The following is a 24,804-nucleotide window of genomic DNA, read 5'->3' on the forward strand; positions in this document are numbered from 1 at the left end:
GATCATGGAAAAAAATTCCAACAAATCATGTTCTGACTGAATCATAAAACTTGGCAGCTGTGAATTTGTTTGTTGTCTGTGTAAGAATATCTCTGTGCTGAGAATTCAGATGCTTAAATTCTGGCCCATGTGTCATAGATAATTTGAATATCAGTTCCAGGGTTCGGGGATCGATTCCAGGGTAAATACGTGTTGTCTGAAATTGAGCAGTTCTCCTATAGTTTAAAGCTTTTCACTTTCTGCTTTAAGAGATGTTATGCATCAAGTTGGTACAATTTGAGATGACTTGTATGGCCCCAGGGATGGTTTCATATCACTGTTAAAAATAAATGATTCTCATGCATATGTCTGTTAGCCATTTTAGCCCCTTGGGTTTTGAAATTTGTAAGTGATCCTGACCGTTTCAAGATTCCAAGAATGATGATTGAAATGAGTGCATTTAAAAATCACTCTTTGACAGTGTAGAGAGAGTCAGCATCTAACATGCTGATTTCAGCAAGGTTACAATCGACATCTGAGCACTACAAAGAAAAGAAAAGAGTTCTTTTTTGTTAGAAACACATTTGAACAATGAACAAAGTTACTTTTCAAGGTTGTGCTGATAAAGGGAAGTATGGGGTGAGATGTCCCCAAATGTTTACTTATGTGAAAAAATTTACTGATGGTCCACTTGGATATAAATGTATTCTTTTTTTTTTAAAGATTTTATTTATTTATTTGACAGAGAGAAATCACAAGTAGTCGGAGAGGCAGGCAGAGAGAGGAGGAAGAAGGCTCCCTGCTGAGCAGAGAGCCCGATGCGGGACTCGATCCCAGGACCCTGAGATCATGACCTGAGCCGAAGGCAGCGGCTTAACCCACTGAGCCACCCAGGCGCCCCAAATGTATTCTTAATAAGAAAAAGTAAAGTATTTGAGACAGTGAGTTGTTCTATGTTGGTTGTGAGTTTATCATATTTATTTCATTTTTTAAAGCAGACCCTTTTGCTTTTGAATGGAGAAATGGTTCGATACTCAGTTTAAAAAGAGTGTTTTTTCCTCTCTCCTTTTTAAATTTTTTTTTAAAGATTTATTTATTTATTTATTTGACACATAAAGAGAGACCACAAGTAGGCAGAGAGGCAGGCAGAGGGAGAGGGAGAAGCAGGGAGGGAGGGAGGAAGAAGGAGAAGCCCGATGCGGGGCTCGATCCCAGGACCCTGAGATCATGACCTGAGCTGAAGGCAGAGGCTCAACCCACTGAGCCACCCAGGCGCCCCTCCTTTTTAAATTTTTAAAGATCAACTATCTTTGCTACCTTTGTAGTTCTGCCCTTAGGAATAACTGTTTTTTTTTTTTTTAAGATTTTATTTATTTATTTGAGAGAGAGAGAGAGAGCGCGCACACCAGTGGAGAGGGAAGGGAGGGAGGGAAGGGTAAAGGCAGAGGGAGAAGCAAAGTCCCCACTGAGCAGGGAGCCTGATTTGGGGCTCCATCCCAGGACCCCAAGATCATGACCTAAGGCAGACACTTAACCCACTGAGGCACCCAGGTGCCCCCCACTCTGCTTGTTTTGAAAGACAATGTACTGCTGTAGAAAAGTAGATTCATTTTTTTTTCAAAGGAGCATGACGTCTTTGCCTATGAAAATATTATCTTCAGGGAGTCTACTAGTATTTAAGAGTTTATTGCTTCAATTTTATAAATTTAATACTGCTGCTCACCAAAAAGTCTCACTCACAATCTGATACAAAAAATATATAAGGGAAGTGTCATTCTTTGAGGGTTCTGGAATGTCTAAGACGTTCTTATTATATGTTGAAAAGTAATTTCCTGTAAGAATGACCTAGGGGCTTAGTAGCTCTCTTCTTAAATTTTACCCTTGGAGTAGTACTGTAGGATCAGTAAAACACAGGGAATATACACTAGATCAAGGGGTCCTTATATATAAGGGAAAAGAGAGGCTTCCGTTAGGGCTGTTCCACACACAGTATATTGAGAGGTTCTGAAAGCCTGACAAATGATGAGAAGGAAGAATCATGGCCCTAGCTATGAAAAGATCAAGCCCAGTGAAAGCGCAGTATTATAAATAACTCTCTCGGTTCTCCACCTATCTCTTGAATCGAATTTCTTCTATTTGCTTTACAAGCCCCATTATTTTCCCACCTCTTGGGTCCCCAAACAGAATTCATTATTTTTCCTACAGCACTGCCGTCATGGATGGCACCAGCAGTCAAATATCTAAGAGTTGTCCTAGACTCTCTCTTTCACGGCCTGTGTACGATCACCAGCTCCTATGGCTTAAAATTTCCAGATATTTTTCAGATCCCTCCCCTTTGCTTCATTCCCATCGCTTTGGCTTTAGGACCAACCCCAGTCACGTCTTGTCTGAAACACTGTAACAGCCTCCTTCTAATTGGTTTCCCTGTCTCCGCTGTCACATGGCTACCCCCCTTTACACCCGAAGCCAATTTCTACAGCGCCAGAATGATCTTCCTAAACTACAATGTCTTTTCCCTTCCTTGAATGATTTCCCATTACCTAAAGAATAAAGCCCAAACTCTTCAGCATGATATGTGGGTTTTTCATGAGTTGGCTTTGAACGGTTCAGCTTTTTTTCCCTCACAGTTTCTCCATAGACAGAATGTGCTTCTCACACTTGATGCCTTTCTCACAGGCTCGTGTCTCAGCCTACCCTCAGTTCCCTTTTTCCCCTGGTCCATATGATGAGCCTTTACGTTTCCTTCTATTTGTCCCGATTGTCTTTTCAGTGGATCTCATCTCCTTTATTTGTCCATGTGCAAGTAATTATGAAGATGTAAAGCTGAATCAACATATAGCCTCTCAAGAATCTTATAGTCTAGGGGCACCTGGGTGGCTCAGTTGTTAAGTGTTTGCCTTCAGCTCAGGTCATCCTTCCAGTGGTTATGGGATCGAGCCCCACATAGGGCTCCCTGCTCAGCAGGAAGCCTGCTTCGCCCTCTCCCACTCCCCTGCTTCTGTTCCCTCTCTTGCTGTGTGTCTCTCTGTCAAAGAAATAAATTTTTTAAAATCTTTAAAAAAAAAGAATCTTGTAGTCTAGTGGAATTCAGTAGAACTATAATAGGGTGAGGCGGGTACAAGTAGCAAGATGTTTGGGACAGTGAGTGTTCAGAAAAGGAAATAAAATGGCAGTTTTGGGGCACCTGGGTGGCTCAGTGGGTTAAGCCTCTGCCTTCAGCTCTGGTCATGATCTCAGGGTCCTGGGATGGAGGCCTGCATTGGGCTCTCTGCTCAGCGGGGAGAGCTGTCTTATTTGTCTTATTTGTATGTCTTATTTGGAGAAGTGTCTGTTCTCTTCCCCCTCTCTCTCTGCCTGCCTCTCTGCCTACTTGTGCTCTCTCTCTATCAAATAAATAAATAAAATCTTTATTAAAAAAAGTAAATAAAATGGCAGTTTTTGCTTTTGCAACCTTTTGACATCTTCCTTAGCAAATATAAAAACCACAGACCATAGATTGATCCAATATAGAGTTTCATTTATTCCCTAAACATTTCATATTTAAATTTATTGCCAACAAAAACCATTACTAAATGCAGCAAAGGCATTACTATAACATCATACATAAGCTAATGTATTTACTTAATTCTCTTTACTGCTTCTTGCTAGGTGCTAATATTCAACCAATACTTGCTTCATTTACTTATTTGTTTTTTAAAGATTTTATTTATTTATTTATTTATTTGAGTGAGGGAGATAGAGAGCATAAGCCAGGGGAGGGGCAGAGGGAGAGGGACAAGCAGACTCCCCACTGAGCTCAGAGCCTGGTTCCAGGGAATCTCACAACCCCTGAGATCGTGACCTGAGTCAGAATCAGGAGCCTGATGTTCAACTGACTGAACCACCCAGGCGCCCCGACAGATACTAGCTTCATTATAAACCGACACTTGTCCAAATAAGACATAGAAATTATTAACATACACATAAAAAATTGTTCATCATCACCAGCCATCAGGGAGATTCAAATCAAAACCACACTGAGATACCACCTTACACCAGTTAGAATGAACGAAATTAACAAGACAGTAAACAACAAGTGTTGGAGAGGATGTGGAGAAAGGGGAAACCATTTACACTGTGGGTGGGAATGCATGTTGGTGCAGCCACTTTGGAAAACGGTGTGGAGATTTCTGAAAAAATTAAAAATAGAGCTTCCCTATGACCCTGCATTGCACTACTGGATATTTGCCCCAAAGATATAGATGCAGTGAAAAGAAGGGTCACCTATACCCCAGTGTTCATAGCAGGAAGGCCAAAATCACCAGACTGTGGAAAGAGCCAAGGTGCTCTTCAACTGACAAATGGATAAGGAAGATGTGGTCCATATATACAATGGAACATTACGCCTCCATCAGAAAGGATAAATACCCAACTTTTGTATCAACATGGAAGGGACTGGAGCAGATTATGCTGAGTGAAATAAGTCAAGCAGAGAGAGTCAATTATTGTATGGTTTCAATTATTTGTGGAGCATAAGGAAAAACATGGAGGACATTAGGAGAAGGAAAGGAAAAGTGAACTGGAGGAAATTGGAGGGGGAGATGAACCATGAGAGACTGTAGATTCTGAGAAAGAAACTGAGGGTTTTTGAAGGGGGAGATTGGGGGAATGGGTGAGCCTGGTGGTGGGTATTGAGGAGGGCACGTATTGCATGGAGCACTGGTTGTGATGCATAAACAATGAATCTTGGAACACAGAAAAAAATAAAATTAAGATGTTAATAAATAAACATGATACTGAAATTTGTTCAAGTTTGCTATTGTGCTTTATATTTTATTCTGGTTCTTAATGAAATATCTTTCTCTACATATACTTAAGCTATCTATACAGTAATTCGGCCACAGTTTATGTTCATTGTGGCTTCATATTTAGTTAAAACACTCACTAAAATACTGTAGTAGCATTGCTTTCCTGTATTGCGTGATTTCCAACTGTCAGGAAATTTACTGTGTACCTGCCTGACACACGCCAGTATTCCATGACATCAAAACATTTCTTTTGAAATGAGAGATTTCCGTTTTTCAGGGTTAAAGGTTAAAAGTTCTGCCTTCCCAGAATTTGTGACTTCCTATTGGATTATAGTATTCAGTATTTACATAAAACAAAAATACATGTTTCCTCACAAAACCAATTTCAATATATGTTTGCTAATATCCACTCATTACTATAACACAAATTTTATTATAAACTGGTAATATATTTTACCTACCAATAAATGTCAGCTAATGGAGTACTTCCAGTCAAGGGATTTGGGGAAAGATCTATAGATGAAATAACATTTAAACAGGGTTGTGATAGATGGTTCGTTGTGATAGGCAAGACTGACAGAAAATGAAACCAACTCTGTGAGGAAATTTCATGAAGGTAGGAAAGTTGAGAGTATAATTGTGGTATTGCTGTAACTCAAGAAGACTAAATCAATGTGTGTAAAAGGAATTTTAGGAGGTAAAACTGAAAAGCCTGATTGGAGCCAGATCATGGAAGCCCCTGAATAGGGGTAGATATAGATGTTGTGAGAAACTGGGAGCCATTGGAGGTGTCTGTTTGTTTAAAGATTTTATTTTATTTATTTGTCAGAAAGAGAGAGAGCACAAGCAGGGGGAATGGCAGGCAGAGGGAGAAGCAGGTTCCCTGCTGAGCAAGGAGTGTGATGTCGGACTTGATCCCAGGACCCTGAGATCATGACCTGAGCTGAAGGCGGACACTTAACTGAGCCACCCAGGTGTCCCCTTTGTTTGTATTTTATGTACGTTGATAATACAGTGAAGGGTGCCCTTCTGAATTAAGCCGGCTGCAGCACTTTAAGAGTATTAGAAAGGAGAGCCGGGAGATGGGAGACTCCTGCAGAGGGGATCACAATGCATAAAAGTAATGAGATTTCTTTTTTTTTTTTTTTTTTAAAGATTTTATTTATTTATTTGACAGAGAGAGAAATCACAAGTAGGCGGAGAGTCAGGCAGAGAGAGAGAGAGAAGCAGGCTCCCGCTGAGCAAAGAGCCCGATGCGGGGCTCGATCCCAGGACACTGAGATCATGACCTGAGCCGAAGGCAGCGGCTTAATCCACTGAGCCACCCAGGCGCCCCAGTAATGAGATTTCTAAACTAAAGCAGTAACACAGGAGCCCAAAGAAGGAGCAGAAAGAAAAAATGGGGTATAGAGTCAGTCAACAAATTTCATTCGTTATTGGGATCTGGAAAGCAAAGGAGAGAAGAGACAAAAGTTTGCCCTTGGTACTTGAGGGAATGGTGGTATGAGTTAGGACAGAACGAATGCACTCATTTTAGAAAGCACTGAATCACTGAATCCGATATGTCACCAGATCATTTCCAAGGAGCTTTCCAGTAGGCGGTTCACAATTTAGAAGCAAAAATCTCCAGGTCTGGAGATGCTGCTTTCATGGTTGTGGCAGCCAGCCGTGTGAATATATCTGACAAACTTCCCACGACAGGGAAAGTAGTTAACTGAAGGCTCCAGCTATTAGACTTTAAACTCCCCTCACGGTTTGAGCTGAGGACATGCATGTCACCGGCGGTTCCAGCCAAGGAGCAGGTGCGGCAGAATACCAAGACAGATCAGCCTAAGAACACAAAGGACTGGGGCGCCTGGGTGGCTCAGTGTGTTAAAGCCTCTGCCTTCGGCTCAGGTCGTGATCTCAGGGTCTTGGGATAGAGCCCCGCATTGGGCTCTCTGCTCAGCAGGGAGCCTGCTTCCTCCTTTCTCTCTCTGCTTGCTTGTGCTCTCTCTCTCTCAAATAAATGAATAAATAAAATCTTTAAAAAAAAAAAAGACAAAGGATTTCTTTGTTGACCAACTTGAGCTCAAGGACTCATCAAGGGCTTTGCTGAGCCTTCTTTCCGCTCTACAGGGCTCCTACCCAAACTTCCCTCTTCCCAATCTTCTTTCTCTCTCCTTCACTTGGCATCAGACCTGTCTCTCAACCTCTCTGGACTCTTCCATTTCACACCCACATAAACTCTTTCCCCATTTAATGCTGTCTCAGCATCTGCTTCTTAAAGCACCTAGATTAACACAACAGTTATTTGAGAAGAAATGATAAATATTCCATATGTCACTTTGTATAATTAGAATTAATGTTCAAAATACCGATGCTAAAATTTTTTTAAACTCTTGAATCATTAAAGCAATATTAAATTATTAAATTTAACTCATAAGCCGTAAAATTATGTTTAGTAGGTTATAGCTTTAGGTGAGGGTGTTCTTTATATTTTAAAAGGTTACTTTAAATGGAAAGGTGGAATCATTATAAAAAATTCTAGTTGTTGGATGTATTAAACTTCATTTTTTTTTTTAATTTCCAGCATAACAGTATTCATTATTTTTGCACCACACCCCGTGCTCCATGCAATCCGTGCCCTCTATAATACCTACCACCTGGTACACCAACCTCCCACCCCCCGTCCCTTCAAAACCCTCAGATTGTTTTTCAGAGTCCATAGTCTCTCCTGGTTCACCTCCCCTTCCAATTTCCCCCAACTCCCTTCTCCACTCTAAGTCCCCATGTCTCCCCAAGTTATGAATCATTGAATTGGAATCATAAATAAGAGTGAGTATTTATTTATTTATTTATTTATGTAAAAGACTTATTTATTTATTTGACAGAGAGAGAGACCACAAGTATGCCGGAAGGCAGGCTGAGCCAGAGGGGGAAGCAGGCCCCCTGCTGAGCAGAGAGCCTGATGCGGGGCTGGATCCCAGAACCCTGAGATCATGACCTGAGCCGAAGGCAGAGGCTTAACCCACTGAGCCACCCAGGCACCCTAAGAGTGACCTTTCAGCAAGCAAAACTTTAGAGAATTAATATTTATTGTTTTCCCGGTATTCAGAAAGATGTACCTCCATTTATGTTGTTCTTCAGTACTCTACTGCTACTTTTTAAAGCTTTTGAGCAACATTACTGCTTCTCATACTAGAAAATACATTCTGATAATATATGTATTTGATAGATGAGATGAGTAAATACATTAAAAAATTATCTAACTGATCACCACTATAGCATATAGCAGTAAGTTTAGCAGACACTGAAGGTCTTTTTGACTGTAGGCAGCAAATAATTTTTTCTTTTTCTTCACGAATTTGCGTGTCATCCTCGCACAGGGGCCATGCTAATCTTCTCTGTATCATTCTAATTTTAGTATATGTGCTGCCGAAGCGAGCACGGCAGCAAATAGTTTTAAGGGTTCTCTTACAGCAATGCTTCAAAACAAAATCCATGTTCTCTAAAAAGATGTGGTTTAGAATCAATCAAAATCAAATGGCTTAGTCAATATAATAATTAGGCTAGCATCTGAATCATTTAAGCTATTATAATTTTTAGAATTATTTATGGGAAAATTCCAAAGGCCAATGTAAACTGAAAATTGTTGCTTTGGTTGCTACAGATATGGGTAGTGTATCTCTTCAGATGTTAGAATTTAACTTTAAGGAAAACAGTGTATGGGTAAGCCTTTACTCAAAGGACTTGAGTTTCTTTACTTTCTTAGGAATTGCTTACTTTCTCTTTTGCATTAGATTGTGGTTTAGAAATCTAGTATGTTGTTAATTCTGTCTCTATTGGATGCCTTTTGACTCAGGAGACTAACAAACAATCGTAGCAGGAACATCTGTAGATCTTTTGAAAAGTAGCCAATGAATTTGGAGTTTCCTCGGCCAGACAAATCGTGGGATCACAGCCCAGTCCTGAGCTAAACTTAAGGACAATAAGATTAGTTCTGACATCTCGAAAAGGAATGGAACACATGGGAAAAGGCTACACTTAGAAAATTTAATATCCTTTGATTTTTTCACAGTTAAAATGAATGGAAAGTTAAGATTAGCGCCTGCTAGAAAAGGCTGTAAAATTTTATATATGCACAATTAAAGGGTTGAATGATTGCATGGAAAATTTGGATCCTATAAAACTGCCATGAAAAAACCCAAATATTTGGTCTTGTGCTGCTCAAACTTGATGGTTCATTAACAATAGAATTATTGTATTTGATACTGAAATGCTTAAAATAATTGTTTCTGGAAATAAGGCATCTCTCACTAGTGTACACTACCTTTGGATATTGTGGATGACCTCTCTGTAAAATTTCAGGTTTCAACTCTTTTTAGGGTTTTGTTTTTGTTTTTGTTTTTTGTTTTTTTACATTCTCTAACTACTCAATAGACTACCATGCAGTAGACTACCTTGTCTTCAAGTCTTCCCTTAGGTGTTATCCTACAGACTCTTCAATTCCCTGCAAATCTTTATTCCTTGTACTCATCCTTGGTGATAATATTAACTCCCTTGCCCCCAGTTGCTATTTGTCTACATGCATTTCCTACCCACATCCATCCTCCTATCCCTATCTTGCTCTCTGCCATTCTAACTACTACATCTCATGCCCCACCTCTAACCAAACTTACTAAGATAATTTTTAATGGTCTTTGAACTATCATATATCCCCAAATCTAATTATATTTTCCTCTTACTTGTTTGCCATTATCTGTATATTTCATCTCTCAACTATGTTTGCAAACTTTCAAAAGTTACATATGCTTGTACACTACCTTTTTTTAATATCTCTCATAGGTAACATTTGACTTTACCTCGATCCTGGTAACATATAACATCTTCACAACCTCTTTATTTTTAATTCTCACTTCTAACAAAAATAAAACATGATCAACATGGACAGATGTTTCACTGTAAAACACTCTCCCATGGGCTTCTTCATTATCCCAGAGTCTGCTCATCCTGCTACACCCTAGGTAGTTCCTTTTCTACCAACTTTGCTGATTCCTTCTCCTCTACCTAGTCCTCAAAAACCCAAGCTGTTGTAACTTTTTCTAGGTCTTCCTTTCTTACAAATTCCTGTCACTTGAAGTGATTTCTCTTCTTCAGTAGCTTCCATTGTCTTCTCCATGGATATGAAGATTTTAAAATACGGCTGCAAATTCTTGAACAATTTATCATTTCTAAAATATTAAGATCCAAACAATATTATCTACATGGGAGACAGTTAATTCTTTGCTATTCACTGGCTACCATTTTCAGGGACTAAAAGAGAGCTCCTTTCCAGATTCATCTTCTCATGCGACTTTCAGGTTACTGTATCAGTTGTTTATTGCCTCATGGCAAACCACGCCAAAGCATGGTGGCTTAAAACAAGGCAATTATTTGGCTTACAAATTCACAGGGCTCAGCTGGGCAGCTCATCTCCGCTCTCGGTAGTGCCAGTCAGCTGGAATGGCTTGACCGGTGGTCCGGAGGATCCAGTTTCAATATGGCTCAGTTATATGCTTTGCAAGTTAGAGAAAACTGTCAGCTGGGAGTCAGCTGTGGCTGTCGCCAGGGGCCTCAGTTTCCCTTTACATGGGTCCTTCCATGGATTTCTTGTGTTTCTTTAGAGCATGGTTGTTGTTTTGATAGTGAGTATCCCAAGAAAACAAGGGGATGTGGGTGACATTTTCATGACTTTGCTTTATTTGAAGCAGTCACAATGGCCTTCCCAAACTCAAAGTGAAGGACCTAGACTCCAGTTTTTGGGTGGGGGCATGGGTCTTGAAGAGCACATGGGTAGGAGACACCACTGCAACTGTTTTGTTTTGTTTTTTGTTTTTTGTTTTTCTTTTAAATCACAGTCTGGAGCAATGGGCATTAAGAATGGCACATGATGGGGCGCCTGGGTGGCTCAGTGGGTTAAAGCCTCTGCCTTCGGCTCGGGTGATGGTCCCAGGGTCCTGGGATCAAGCCCCGCATCGGGCTCTCTGCTCAGCAGGGAGCCTGCTTCCTCCTCTCTCTCTGCCTGCCTCTCTGCCTGCTTGTGATCTCTGTCTGTCAAATAAATAAATAAAATGTTTAAAAAAAAAAAAAAAAAGAATGGCACATGATATATGTGTTAACATGAGCACTGGGTGTTATATGCAACTGATGAATCACTGAATGCTACCTCTGAAACCAAAATGCACTATATTTTAATTAATTGAGTTTAATAAAATAAAATTTAAAAGTAAATACATTTTTAAAATTTTAAAAATAAAATAAAGGGTGCCTAGGTGGCTCAGTGGTTTAAGGCTCTGCCTTCAGAATGGGTTGTGATCTCAGGGTCCTGGGATCAAGCCCCGCATCGGGCTCTCTGCTCAGCAGGGACACTGCTTCCCCCACTCTCTGCCTGTCTCTCTGCCTACTTGTGATCTCTGATATCAAATAGATAAATAAAATCCTTTTAAAAAATTAGAAATAAATAAAAGATAAAATAAAATTACAGTCTGCTACAGTGACTAAAGTGCCAAGTCAGTCTCTTTAGGTTACTTCTGGATTATACACATAATTCAAATGCTAACCCAAATGCATCTCTAATTCTAATCAGTACAACTTTTTGTTTAGCTCTCCCCAAGTGTTTAAAGATAGTAGGAAATTGCTTTCATACATTATGTTGCCAAATTGTTACACATTATACTATCATCTATTAACCTATTCTACGTATATAACATGCACTATATATGTATTACATATATGTATTATATATAATACATATGGATTATATAATGATTGCATAATGTAGTAATGCATATCATGTAAATAATTTCATGCATTACAATATCAAATTAGATCCCACAGTAGCATCTAAGTTAAATGCTGATTGATAAGTCTATACTCGTCATGTGTCATCTTTCTTTTTCCCAGCTTTTGGAGGTTAGAAAGTAAAACAAACAAATAAAAACAGCCCTTTGAACATGTCATCAAAGAATAAGTCCTACGAAAGTGAGATAGTCAAATAGACAATCAAATTCAATTTAGTCCTTTCTGCCAGATGGCCAATTTTTAGAAGAAGCATTAATTTCCTAGAATATGAACTGTCTCCTTAATTTATTTCTCCTGGAACATAATTTTTAAAAGACTGAAAAAATTGTAGTCGGCACCTTTGTAAACATACACTAGAGAACTTCAAAATTAATACTTAATGTCTCATTTAAAAAATTTGATGTAGTCTTATATTTAACTCAGCTTCACTACCTAACACATAGCAGAATGTAACTTTTAGGATCATCTATCATCTATCGCAGGCAGAAAATAACAAATAAACCAACATGCGACATTCCTACATCTCCAGGGTCACCAAAATATTACTCTTTCATAAAAGACAAAAGAGAGCGAGGAAGAGATAATGTTTTATTTTGTTATTTCTTTCCAAATACAGATTATGCAAGCTAACATCTTGTTTTCCAAAGAAAACACTTGCTTGAATCTAAAGCTCATATATTATTAGGTTTTCAGTAAAAGTCTTGATTCTGTTCATTAACCCTATGCAGAGTATGGATCTTTTATTGGTTTTATGGGTTTACAGACTTGCCGTTCTTAGCTTGATGGTCTGGGGAAAAATTACTTTACCAGTTTCATGTGAAATGAATAAAATTCTGTTTAGAAACAGCAAACCAAGGGGTGCCTGGGTGGCTCCGTGGGTTAAGCCTCTTCCTTTGGTTCAGCTCATGATCTCAGGGTCTGGGATCAAGCTCCACATTGGGCTTTCTGCTCAGCAGGGAGCCTGCTTCCCCCTCTCTGCCTTCCTCTCTGCCTACTTGTGACCTCTGTCAAACAAATAAATAAAAATATTAAAAAAAAAAAGAAACAACAAACCAAGATACATGGGATGCACTTTATCTTAATAACTTATGTGTTCTTAAGTATGGGAGCTTAACATCTTCCTCATAGTCTTAAATGTTTTTTTATGTACACAGATTTTGAGAATGATACTCTGAATCAGAATTATGTGGTAAGACTTGTTTAGAGGATACACAACACCAAAAGAATAAGCTAAAAAGAGAAAAACATAGTAAACCAACTGATTCTTATTTAGTCGTGTAGTATCTGTACCAGAATGAGTTTATATTTAGATTAACTGGGTTCAAGGCCAGGTTCATATATTTATTGTGAAATGAGAATGATTAATAGTCTCTGCCTTTTAGGATTAGCAGGATTAAATGAGAAATTCCCTGTAAATCTCATTAGCATAGTGGCTGACACAGAGATGGGACTTGATGACTCTGAGCCATTGTGATCATTGCCAAGCTCAGCTGTCACCTCATCTGTGAAGCACATCTCTCGAACCTTCCCAAATACTTTAATGAGAACTATCCCTCTCCTTCTGTAGTCCTTTGGTATTTTGCTTACATCTCTCTTATACTCCTCTCTATTGCATATATGAACATAGATGTTTATCTTCCTCATTAGATATCAGGTTCCAAAGGGCAAGGGCTATGTTGTTTTCACCTTTACATTTTTCTCTCAGTACACCTTTTCCAATACCTGATACCAGGCATATATATTAGACTTTTAAAAAATATATTTATTTATTTATTTTAGAGAATGCGGTGAGAATTCATGGAGGGGGGTAGTGCAGAGGGAGGGAGAGAGAGGGAATCTCAATCAGACTACCTGCTGAGTACAGAGCCTGATGCAGAGCTTGCCTGAACCAAAATCATCAAAAGTTGGAGGCTTAACCGAATGAGCCATCGAGGAGCCCCGATATCTTAGACTTTAAATTAATGATTATTAAGTTAAGATGATAGGTTCCTTTTCATCCTTTTCAAATGTCAACTTTCTGTTAACTCATTCTAAAGAAGCCTCCACTATCCCACTCACCCCCACCAAAGTAACTCTATTATATTACCTTGTGGTTTTTTTTTTTTTTATCATTTTGGGAAATTATTTAATTGACATATGTACTTACTTACCTGTCCTGATAAAATGCAAGCACTATGACAGCAGAACCCTTACTCACCACTGAATTCTTAGCACTAGGACTTAAGTGTCAATTTAAGTATTCAGGAAGCATTTCTTTTCTTTCTTTTTTTTTTTTTTAGAGAAATGGATTCCTGGTGAATTTGAAGGTTTCTTGATCCACCTATGCCTAAAGCTGAAACTTGGAACCCATATGCTCTCTTTTTGCCTATGCTGATTTTCTTTTAATTTTTATTTATTTATTTGACAGAGATCACAAGTAGGCAGAGAGGCAGGCAGAGAGAGAGGAGGAAGCAGGCTCTCTGCTCAGCAGAGAGCCCGACGCGGGGCTTGATCCCACCCCGGGATCATGATCCGAGCTGAAGGCAGAGGCCCCAACCCACTGAGCCACCCAGGCGCCCCTCAGGAAGCATTTCTTAAATGAATTGTTACAGGGCGGCTGGGTGGCTCTGTTGGTTAAGTGACTGCTTTCAGCTCAGGTCATGATCCCGGAGTCCCAGGATCTGAGTCCTGTATGGGGCTCCCAGCTCCATGGAGAGTCTGCTTCTCCCTCTGACCTTCTCCCATCTCGTGCTCTTTCTCACTCTCTATCAAATTGACAAATAAAATTTAAAAAAAGAAAAAAAAAAGAATCTCTACACCTCCAATGGACCAGGTATGACAATGGCAGCAGAAGTGATGAGTCCCAGGGACCCTTATTTAAATAACTAGTAAAGTTGGTGATGACTTTTGAATATGAAAAAAGTGATACTCAGGAACAACTGTGAATGAGGTGTCAGTCCCTGTCTGACCTCCTTTGCCTTTGTCATAGCCAGCTGCTTCTGCTCACAGAGAGCCCCACCTGCAAGTTTAAACTCAAATGAATTCTCAAACCAATCTTAGCATGAAGAAGGAGAGCTGTAAGCAGCTGTTGGAGCCATGACTGGAACAGAGTTCCTAAGGCCTTGGTTATACCTGAATGGGTTAGACAAACTTACATGGAAGGATTAGCCAGATAACTCCCCAGGCAAGTACTGCCTCTTACCATAGATAATGAAAGAGCCTGGTTCACCAGAAAAGAGCAAGGACATGACACCATTTGAATGATGCAAACAAAGTTTTGAATCAGTATTATTAAAGATAGTGAATGGAGATGGGTCTTCCACTTGGCTCATTCCTGGGGTCTGGTCAATAAGCTGGTAAAAACTGATCTGAAAGATCTGGCAGGATCTTTGGTAGAAATAGGGTTGAAGCCTGAGAGTCATTACAGAACAAGGTTTTCTTACTCTTTTTCTGACTGCAGATTACAGGACGCCTAACCAATTATATGGAGTATGGTGTCTATTAGGGCATGGAAAAGAAATAAATCTTTTTGGCAGAAATCTATAACCGTAGTGTTAAAAAAATTACACGGACTATGTCATAGTATAAAATTATCAATGCTGAATCTCATCAACTAAGAATGCTATCACTTGGACCACAAATCTTGACTCTGGAGTTCCCAGGGTGGTGAAGATGTAGAGGTGCTGGGAGAGTAGGACCCCCAGGGAGGGTGTGGAAACTCCACCATCCTTTCTCACATACCTTGCCCTAAGCATCTCTTCTATCTGGCTGTTCCTGCTTTTTAATAAACCAGTGATTTTAAACACAGAGAGGACATCACACAAAGACAGAGGCAGACTGAAGTGATGCATTTATAGCCAAGGAATGCCAAGGATTGCTGGCAACACCAGAACTGAAGACAAAGGCATGAAACAGATTCTTCTCTAGAAACTTCAGAGAGAGCACAGCCCTGCTAACACCATGATCTTTGTATTTCTAGCATCCAGAACTATGTGGGAATAGATTTCTGTTGCTTTCATCCACTTAGTGTATGGTACTTTGCTATGGAGGCCCAAAGAAACAAACACTGGTTCCTTTATGTGCTGCCACCCCCACGTATAAATCAACCACATCATAAAATTTTCCTCTGAGCACAGCATTCACTTCATGGTAAAAGTGGCACAAAGATGGTTTGGCTCTTGGAAAATTTATTGTAGCGGCTGGGTTATCCCTTATTGAAGGATTCAGTGCATTTGCAGGTGTGATAGGTTACTGAGATAAGATTAAAGAAAGACGCACTGGGGCATGTTCTTTTCTGTGAACATTATAGAAATAACCATGGAATCTTGCCATTTGCAATGATGTGGATGGAGCTAGAGTGTATTATGCTAAGTGAAATAAGTCAGGGAAAGACGAATACCATATGATTTCACTCATATGTGGAATTTAAGAAACAAAACAGTTGAATATAGCGAAAGGGGAAAAAAAAAGAGAGAGGGAGGCCAACCGTACGAGACTCTTAACTATAGAGAACAAACTGAGGTCGGTAGAGGGAGGTAGGTGGGGGATGGGCTAGATGGGTGACAGGCATTAAGGAAGGCACTTGTTATGATGAGTGCTGGGGGTTATATGTAAATAACGGATCACTAAATTCTATTCCCAAAATCAATATTACACTATATGTTAACTAACTCGAATTTAAATAAAAACTTAAAAAAAAAGTGCACTATTTAACTATACTTTACTTCGAATTTTTAATAACAAAAGAAAAAATATCTTTACTGCAATTTTGCCTCAGCTTTCATTTGTGCTTTTAACCAACACTGTAGCTACGATGTAAACTACAAGTTCAGAATTAGTACTTGGAAACGGACACCAGAAATTGGGGAACCAAGGTGGCTTCCTAGAAATTAAAATTTTTCTAAGTATGTTTTGGAAACATTAGTTCTACAAGAAGGTTGTGGGTAAAAAAGGGAAGTCCACAAGCGAACGTATGTGGTGGAAAATGCACACATCGTACTGGTCTTTTGTTATGTGTGAATCAGAATATCACAGGCTTTGTTATAACGCGTAATAAAACTGCTTTAACTTTGTTCAGTCAAAAAGAAAGACAGAAACATGAAAAGAAGGCCCTTCAAAGTTTATTATGTAATACCAGATGTAAGATGAGAATATAATTGGTTTAACTGCTTTCCAGAGATAATCTAGCAAGTCAGGATTTTAAAGTATATTGCCTTTTCTGACAAAAGCTACATCTCCATATTCTCAACTGCATTCTATTGGAATTGCAAATTTTGATGTAGGATAAGGACTTAGCTAGACAAATAAGTGATAAAATAGATGACAAAAAAATACCTACTTAAAGCCATAAAATAAAAATAAAATTAAAATAAAAACCAATCTCAGGAAGTTCCTGGAATAAACAGTAGTCAAAGCAGAAGAGAAGCTGTATTTTATAAAGCATAATATAGGCATTTAATAAATGTGAATGTTTTCACTAAAACAAACCTTGACTCTTTCTCTCATAGCCTTCATCCAATCCATCAACATATTTTGTCTGCTTTTCCTTCAAAACACCCTAGAAGCTGACCACTATATTACCACCTCCTCTGTACCACAGTGATACAAGTTTCCATCATCTCTCAGGGGATTATTGCAATACGCTCCTAATTAGTGTCCCTTTGTCAACCTCAGATCATCTCACTCTTCTGTTCCAAACTTTCTAGTTGGCTTCCTACCTCACTCTAAGTAATAGCCAAAGTCTTTGCAACATTCTGAGAGACCTGCATGACCTTCCCTTTGGCCGCCTCCATCTCTCTCACTTCATCTCCTACCAACCTCCAACTCGACGACTACTCTCAAACCTTGGTGGCCTCCTTGCTCCTCTCTTCCTGAAATTTTCTCACTCAGGTATCCATATGGCTTACTGCTTTATTTCCTTTGATAAAATGTGACTTTGATTTGAAATGACTTTGATAAAATGTGACTTTATTAATGATGCTCCCTGTAGCCCATTATTTTTTACCTCAGCTCTCATCACCATGGGCCACACTGTGTATGTTACATGATTATGTATCTACTCTCTCTGTCCCCACTAAAATGTAAGTTCTGTGAAAGCAGAATGGGGGTGCCCATATATATTGGTCAGTATAGCATGCAACTCTTGATCTCAGGGTCATAAGCTCAAGTCCCACGTTGGGCACAGAGACGACTTAAACAAACAAACAAACAAGCAAAACAACCCAGAAATATTTGTGTGTTTTGTTCACTGCTCTAGCCTGGTCTTAAAGACACTGCCTGGAACACAGCAGCACTGTAAATCAGTATTTTTCATACACTATAATTCTACATTTTTCTTGACTCCTTCACTAGATTCTATGTAAAGCTATGTCTTATTCATCTATCCCTGTGATCTACAGTGTTCTTTGGATGAATTAATATGAAAGGTTTTTAAAAGAACTGCACTGATTTAGAAAAATCTCTCTACATTCACACCAAATCACAATTAATAGGCACAGATGGTGTTATTTTTAAGTTTGTTTGTTTGAAAAGATGAGAAAAATAACTGAAGAGCAACGCATATTCATTTTGAATATTGACTTCTCATCTTCTTATTTTAAAATTCAAAGTATGCTCCGCCACACACAGAAGGACTGAAGCAGACATTTTTAATTCTCTAGATACTGAAGCTGTATTTCCTAGGCTGATGCAAAACTTGGGCTCCCCGTTTCTCTTATTTTAATTCTTTTCCCCATTGCTATATGCAGAGGATAAAGAAAAACATTCATCCTCATCGAGTATTACAGCAAGCAAAAGAGATGAGGGCTGCTCTCTAAGAGGATTAAACACACAAAGAAGATAATTAACTTGCTGAGGCCCCACAGAAAATCATGGAGTAGCAAGAACAGCATTCAGAGTTCCTGTTAGCCTAGGAAAGATTCTGTCCAATAGCTCCGGTTCATGTCACAGCGTTCCTTTGTAGCCTCAAGTGTTAATATAAACTGAGAAAAAATTGAGCCTCACACATACTGCAAAGAAAATAAGCTGTTAATAATTTACAAAACTGGTTTGTTCTTGAATATAGGTTGACCTCTACTTTGAGACCAAAAGGCACTGCATTTTTGGCTACCATCTTTAAAATCATTCACAACAGCCATGAAACTCCAAGTAAGAAATGTCACTGGGCAAAATGATGAGAATGCAGAGATACAGATTTACTTCTCAAAATACAAACCCTTATAATTGGGTATATATTTTGGGATACTTTCCCTGGGTGGGGAAATTAAGAGTGATTTTAATTTTTCTTCTTTGAGATTTTGTAGTCAAAAATTTTATAAAGAACATATATTTTTGTATCAGAAAAAATATGAAAGTTATAAAGTGCTTATATATTCTTCTCTAATATATAGTAACTCCCTTTGAACATAATGTTCAGGCCTTAAATTTAGACATTAAACATGTACCTCATGTGTTGGAAAGCAAAAGGCCCAGTCGATCTGAAAAGCAGTTCCAAGTCTTCCAAATTTGACTTATTCCCTGAGTACTGTTTATTTTAAATAGAATGCTAGGCAGATAAGTCATCATCTAACTGAAGTGAAGCATAGACAGGAATCATTTTTAACAAGCAACTGGACATGGAAGGAAAGGGATAGAGTAAGAGAAAGCAGCTGGAGAGGACTTGGGACTTCTTTGATGCCTGCAGTCTCCTATATGCAAACAGCAGTGAGAAATGGGCAATAATTAATTTTAAAAATCATGCCTAAAGTTCTGGTATCCTCTAACATCTTAGAAATAAATATTATCAATACCCCTGACTATATTATCTCAGGAAAGATTTTAAATCATTCTGCATAGTTATGTGTCATTAGGACATTCTTCACCGAATATCCCTTCTCCTACTGCTCTCTGACTTTGGGAAGCTTGACTGGATTCTTAGGTCTCTGCGTGCATGGAGTTGATAGTCTCCTAGCCCTGAATAGCATTAGCTACACTAAATAATTCCTGTGGGTATCATCCTTAAGTCTAAAGGTCTAAGTCAAGAGTAAAAGCAAAAGGAAATTCAAGCATGAAAGGAATTTCTGCCTTCTTTTAAGTAGTGAGATGGGGCTATTAGTCTACAATTGATTGTGAGGATACCAATAAATGCATGTTTAAAAAGAAATAGACTTAAATTTTAGAGGATAAAACCCACAATTTTCTTAGCATGTATTGCAATATCTTCTAAATATTAATATATTATAATTTGTTAGTTGAAAAATAAAAACTTTTGTGTAAACCCTGCACAATCCCTGCAGAGGTGCGTCAAGGCTATAAATGGGCCAACACATGTGAAGGGACTGCCATCTGGTGGCTAAAAAAAAAATATATTATTTTTGTGTGGGATGGGGGTAAAAACTTGTTAAGGCAAACGTTAGTATTTCCCCATTATCACATTTTATTAATCAAACACTTTTATCTTTAGGAGTTAAAAATGTTCAGATAAATACATATATCTTGTATTTTAAAATATATAAATGATTTTGCTGATAATTTTTTTTCTGTTTAACAGTGTAATATGTACCAATATAGAAAATTTCTAAACTACGTAAAATTATAGAGCAGAAAGAAAAGTCTATAACCCCACCATCTAGAGACAATTATAGTCAACATTTTAATTACTTTTGTTCAAGTCCTTTTCTATGCATTCACAATTTTTCATATAATTGACATCACAGAAAGTAATCTATTTAGAGGGATACTTTAAAATATTAAAGTTACATTATGTGTTTTTAACCATGTGATTAAAACTTGCTGTGGTTTGAACGAGGTTCCTTTCCTGTAGGGAATAAATTATGCACATGCATGGATAAGTGAAAGAATATCTCATTAGAAATTGCAATTGGCTCAATGCTGTTGGAAAATAAAGTGAGAAGTTTACAGTTCAGTGAGAATGTTAGGAAGAATTAACAGGAGTTGGAGAGGTATGGACCAAGCACCAGGAGCATGCCAGTTGGATACATGGTTGATAAGGATAACTGCTGAGGAAATTTGGGTCACGGACCGACATTATTGGATTTGCCTGTCACACGATAATAATAAAATAATTTGATACTAAATATGGAGGGCAGACTGAAATAATAGTTCTCAAAGCTGGCTAGGAAGCTTTGAGAACCCAGGAACCTAGGAAGCTTTAAAAATGCTGATCCTCAGACTCCAATCCAAACCAGTTAAATCAGGATCCTTGGGAATGAGATTTTTTAATAAATTTTCCCAGATGGTATTATTATATAGCATAGGGTGAGAATCTCTAGACTAAAGAGAGATGAAACTAGATATAGAAGTACCACTTAGAAGGGTGTCACATTAGATCATGTGAAAAATGGTGTGTTCCTAAATGGGGTGAGTGACAGCATACACGACAGTTATTTAATTGGCATAAGTTGATAACTGCACACGAGGAATCAAAGATCATTCTCTTATGCTGCCTTGGTAAATGATGGTGTCAGCAGGAAATACAGCCAATTGGGCACATATGTGGGAAGTGGGGAGCATATTAAGAGGCTAGCATCTTCCTTTAAATTCATCACCAGGGACACAAACACACTTGGATATATTTCCTGTTTTCCCTAGTATAAAACCATGGGCCGGCTTATTTATCTTAGCTCCACCCACCCTTTAATTCACTCCTATGCAGTGGGGGACACCCGGACTCCACAAATCACATGTTAGGCTCTTCCAGCAGGGGCAAGAAAGGAAATCTACAATACAAGAGGAAGAAAGGATTTGCTCTTTCCTGTTTGATTCTTGGGGTGCTTCCAATCTGCTAAGGGTTCTACTAAAAATCTCTCTGGCTGTACTTGTTCACCTCTGTAGCAGTCATGCTATTCTGTACCTGCCACCGAATCCAGTTCACGATTTTTACACTCACAGAACGAGCCTCATCACCAGCCTCCACAGACACAGCACTAACTCGCTGGTGTCTGCTCCCCAGAAGTCTAGGTTTCAACCCCCAGGTTGAAGTTTTTCTCTTTTTCCTTTAGGCCTACACCTGCTTCCACTAGACCCACCTTACAAAAGATGCTTAAAAGAGTTATTCAAGATGAAACGAAAAGATGCTAATTAGTCAACAGACATAAAAACATACAACCCTGGTAGAGGTGTGTTAGTGCCTCAGCCAGGAATATGAGGGACTGTTTACCACTTAACCGTAGGATAAAGGTTAACATATCAGGGCATTAAAAAATAAGTATAGCTACAATAATTTGTTAATGGATACATATCACAAAGGTGAGATAAATTGTGACATTAAAAACATAAAATGGGAGGGGCGCCTGGGTGGCTCGGTGGGTTGAAGCCTCTGTCTTTGGCTCAGGTCATGATCTCAGGGTCCTGGGATCGAGCCCCACATCGGGCTTTCTGCTCGGTGGGGAGTCTGCTTCCTCCTCTCTCTCTGCCTGCCTCTCTGCCTACTTGTGATCTCTGTCTGTCAAATAAATAAATAAAATCTTAAAAAAAAAACATAAAATGGGAGAGTTTTGTATGCAATCGTATTTAAATTGTTATCAGCTTATTGAACGCAGGGCCAGATCTTTGGATTGCTGTCTTCTTCTCAACCCGAGCCAGGCCTATACGTAAGCAACCATGTCTAAGGGACCTGCAGTTGGCATTGATCTTGGCACCACCTACTCCTGCATGGGTGTCTTCCAGCATGGGAAAGTGGAAATAATTGCCAATGATCAGGAAAACCGGACCACCCCAAGTTATGTCGCCTTCACGGACACTGAACGATTGATCGGTGATGCTGCCAAGAGCCAAGTTGCGATGAGCCCCACCAACACAGTTTTTGATGCCAAAGGCCTGATTGGATGGAGATTTGATGATGCTGTTGTCCAGTCTGATATGAAGCATTGGCCTTTCATGGTGGTGAATGATGCTGGCAGGCCCAAGGTCCAAGTAGAATACAAGGGAGAGACAAAAAGCTTTTATCCAGAGGAGGTGTCTTCTATGGTTTTGACAAAAATGAAGGAAATCGCAGAGGCTTATCTTGGGAAGACTGTTACCAATGCAGTTGTCACAGTACCTGCGTACTTCAATGATTCTCAGCGTCAGGCTACCAAAGATGCTGGAACTATTGCTGGTCTCAATGTACTTAGAATCATCAATGAGCCAACTGCTGCTGCTATTGCTTATGGCTTAGACAAAAAAGTTGGAGCTGAATGGAATGTGCTGATCTTTGACTTAGGAGGTGTCACTTTTGATTTGTCAATCCTTACTATTGAAGATGGGATCTTTGAGGTTAAGTCCACAGCTGGAGACACCCACTTAGGTGGAGAAGACTTTGACAACTGAATGATTAACCATTTTATTGCAGAGTTCAAGCGCAAACATAAGAAAGATATCAGCGAAAACAAGAGGGCAGTTCGTCGTCTCCGTACTGCTTGTGAACGTGCTAAGCATACACTTTCTTCCAGCACCCAGGCCAGTATTGAGATTGATTCTCTGTATGAAGGAATCGACTTCTATACCTCTGTCACTCGTGCCTGGTTTGAAGAATTAAATGCTGACCTGTTCCATGGCACCCTGGACCCTGTAGAGAAAGCTCTTCGGGATGCCAAGTTAGACAAGTCTCAGATCCATGATATTATTCTGGTGGGTGGTTCTACCCGTATCCCCAAGATTCAGAAACTTCTCCAAGATTTCTTCAATGGAAAAGAACTGAATAAGAGCATCAACCCTGATGAAGCTGTTGCTTATGGTGCAGCTGTCCAGGCAGCCATCCTTTCTGGAGACAAATCTGAAAATGTTCAAGATTTGCTGCTGTTGGATGTCACTCCACTTTCTCTTGGCATTAAAACTGCTGGAGGAGTCATGACTGTTCTTATCAAGCGTAATACTACCATTCCTACCAAACAGACACAGACCTTCACTACCTACTCCGACAACCAGCCTGGTGTGCTTATTCAGGTGTATGAAGGTGAGCGTGCCATGACCAAGGACAACAATCTACTTGGAAAGTTTGAACTCACAGGCATACCTCCTGCTCCTCGTGGTATCCCTCAGATTGAGGTCACTTTCGATATTGATGCTAATGGTATCCTCAATGTCTCTGCCGTGGATAAGAGCACAGGAAAAGAGAACAAGATTACCATCACTAATGATAAGGGCCGCTTGAGCAAGGAAGATATTGAGCGCATGGTCCAGGAAGCTGAGAAGTACAAAGCTGAAGATGAGAAACAGCGGGACAAGGTGTCTTCCAAGAATTCACTGGAGTCTTATGCATTCAACATGAAAGCAACTGTTGAAGATGAAAAACTTCAGGGCAAGATAAATGATGAAGACAAACAGAAGATTCTTGACAAGTGCAATGAAATCATCAACTGGCTTGATAAGAACCAGACTGCAGAGAAGGAAGAATTTGAACACCAGCAGAAAGAGTTGGAGAAAGTCTGCAACCCCATCATCACCAAGCTGTACCAGAGTGCAGGGGGCATGCCAGGAGGAATGCCTGGAGGCTTCCCTGGTGGTGGAGCTCCCTCCTCTGGTGGTGCCTCCTCTGGGCCCACCACTGACGAGGTTGACTAAACCAATCTGAGAATAAATAGGTTGAGCATTGTTCCACATACAATATTCAAAGGACCCAAATTTGTAGCAAATTCCATGGCAGTTGTAATGTTGAGCTGCTATAGCAAAAAAACTGGGCATTCTTGATACTTGAATATGGAATATGTGCACAGGGAAAGGAAATAAACATTGCACTTTATAAGCACTGTATTGTTAAGTGGAAAATGCAATGTCTTAAATAAAACTGTATTTAAAATTGGCAAAAAAAATTGTTATCAGCTTAAAATAGGCCGTTATATTTATGTTTTCTTAAGCCTTTTGGTAATGGCAAAGGAAAAAACTAGGAAACCAAAGAATATCACATGGAAAATCATCAATTTCAAAAGAAAGCAGCAAGAGAGGAAGAAAAGAACACAGACTTACAGAACAGTTCCAAAACAATAAGATGGCATCAGTAAGTCCTTACATACATATAGGCTCAAAAAGCCTATATAAATGAATATAAAAAATATAAGTGAATATAAAAAATATGTCCCGGGCACCTGGGTGGTTCAGTGGGTTAAAGCCTCTGCCTTCGGCTCAGGTCATGGTCCCTGAGTCCTGGGATCGAGTCCCGCATCCGGCTCTCTGCTCAGCCGGCAGCCTGTTCCCTTCTCTCTCTCTCTCTCTGCCTACTTGTGATCTCTCTCTCTAATAAATAAGTAAAATCTTAAAAAAA

The 24,804-nt window shown here is 39.3% G+C and overlaps 1 non-coding gene and 1 pseudogene across 1 annotated transcript; one reads left to right on the plus strand and one right to left on the minus strand.

Annotated features, from left to right (window-relative positions):
* Positions 1 to 8,089: 8,089 nt before the first annotated feature.
* On the minus strand, positions 8,090 to 8,196 carry LOC116594568. Its single transcript, XR_004287283.1, has one exon. It is a non-coding gene; the product is annotated as a U6 spliceosomal RNA (small nuclear RNA).
* Positions 8,197 to 22,100: 13,904 nt separating this feature from the next.
* LOC116593333 lies at positions 22,101 to 24,355 on the plus strand (annotated as a pseudogene).
* The last annotated feature ends 449 nt before the right edge of the window (positions 24,356 to 24,804 follow it).

Source organism: Mustela erminea, chromosome 6 (genome assembly GCF_009829155.1).
Source record: "Mustela erminea isolate mMusErm1 chromosome 6, mMusErm1.Pri, whole genome shotgun sequence".
Taxonomy (NCBI): Eukaryota; Metazoa; Chordata; class Mammalia; order Carnivora; family Mustelidae; genus Mustela; species Mustela erminea.